Raw genomic sequence first — 1,892 nt, forward strand, 5'->3', positions numbered from 1 at the left:
AGCAAAAAATATGCCAGGTGCAGTGGCTCATGCCTGTAATCCCAGCACTTTGGGAGGTTTAGGTGGGTGGATCACTTGAGGATAGGAGTTCCAGACCAGCCTGCTTAACATGGCGAAACCCTACCTCTACAAAAAATACAAAAATTAGCCCGGCATAGTGGCATGCACCTGTAGTCCCAGCTACTGGGGAGGCTGAGGCAGGAAAATCACTTGAACCTGGGAGGCGGAGCTTGCAGTGAGCCAAGATCACACCACTGCACTCCAGCCTAGGCAATAGAGCGAGACTCCATCTCAAAAAAAAAAAAAAGATATATCAGTGTTGTGTAGGCAAAAAGTATGGACACATAGAAATATGGAACAGAATAAAGAATCTAGAAATAGTTTCATGTGAATATAGTCAGTTGATTTTGACAGAAGTGTAAAGGCAATTCAATGCAGCTTTTTATATTGGTTTCCTATTGCTACTGTAAAATATTACCATAAACATAGTGGTTATTATAAAACAATACAACTTGATTATTTTACAGTTCTGGCAGTCAGAAGCCCAAAAATGGGTCTTACATGGTAAAATCAAGGTATCAGTAGAGACATGTTGTTTCTGGAGGCTCTAGGGGAGAATCTATTCCTTGCCTTTTCCAGCATCTAGAGGCTGCCTACATTCCTCAGTTCCTGGTTCTTGGCCCCTTTCAGCAAGGACATCACTCCAATCTCTGGTTCTGTCATTGCCTCTCCTTCTCTGACTGTGACCCTCTTGCATGTTTCATAAGGACCCTTGTGATTACATTGAGCACACCTGGATGATCTTTACAACCAGTGATGGAATTGAACATCTATATGCAAAAAACAAACAGACCATGCCAGTAATCCCAGCACTTTGGGAGGCCAAGACAGGAACATCACTTGAGGCTGGGATTTCAAGACCAGCCTGGGCTACATGGCAAGATAACATCTGCCCAGAAAAGTTTTTTAAATAAAAAATTAGCTGGGTGTGGATGGCACGTGCCTGTAGTCCTAGTTACTCAAGAGGCTGAGGCAGGAGTATTGCTTGAGCACAGAAGTTCAAGGCTGCAGTGAGCTGTGATCATGCCACTGCACTTCAGCCCAGGCAGTAGAGCAAGACCCTATCTCTAAAAAATAAACAAATACTGAAAATGTTTACAAAAGATATGGGTAAGGAAATTAAAGGCAAACCAAAGACTGGGGAAAATATTTGCAAATCATATGTTTGACAAAGGACTTGTTTCCCGCATATTCAAAGAACTCTCAAAATGCAGAAGTAAGAAAATCTTATTTTTTTAATCACAAAAAATGTGAGCATTCACTTCATCAAATAAGATATATAGACGTCTGAAAAAGCACATCAAGAGATGTTCAACATTACTAGTCATTAGGGAAATACAAGTAAAACTACAATGAAATACTACTACATACCTATTAACAAGACTACTTACGCGTGCGCACACACACACACCCCAAACTGAGGATACCAAGTGCTGGTGAGGAGGTGGAATAACTGGAACTCTTACACATTGCTGGTGAGAGTGTAAAATAATACAATCACTTTGGAAGGCAGTTTGACAGTTTGTTTTAAAGTTAAACATACACTTAACAATATGATCTAGTTATCCCACTTCTAGATATTTATACAAATATAATGAAAACCTATGTTTGTACAAAAAAACCTATATGTGAATGTTTATTGATGCCTTATTCATAATCATCAAAACCTAGAAGCAACCCAAAGATCCCTTAACTGGGGAATGAATTAAAAATGTAAACAAACTGGCTGGGCGTGTTGGCTCAAGCCTGTAATCCCAGCACTTTGGGAGGCCGAGACGGGCGGATCACGAGGTCAGGAGATCGAAACCATCCTGGCTAAGATGGTGAAACCC

Source organism: Colobus angolensis, unplaced genomic scaffold, assembly GCF_000951035.1.
Source record: "Colobus angolensis palliatus isolate OR3802 unplaced genomic scaffold, Cang.pa_1.0 Scaffold56, whole genome shotgun sequence".
Classification (NCBI taxonomy): domain Eukaryota; kingdom Metazoa; phylum Chordata; class Mammalia; order Primates; family Cercopithecidae; genus Colobus; species Colobus angolensis.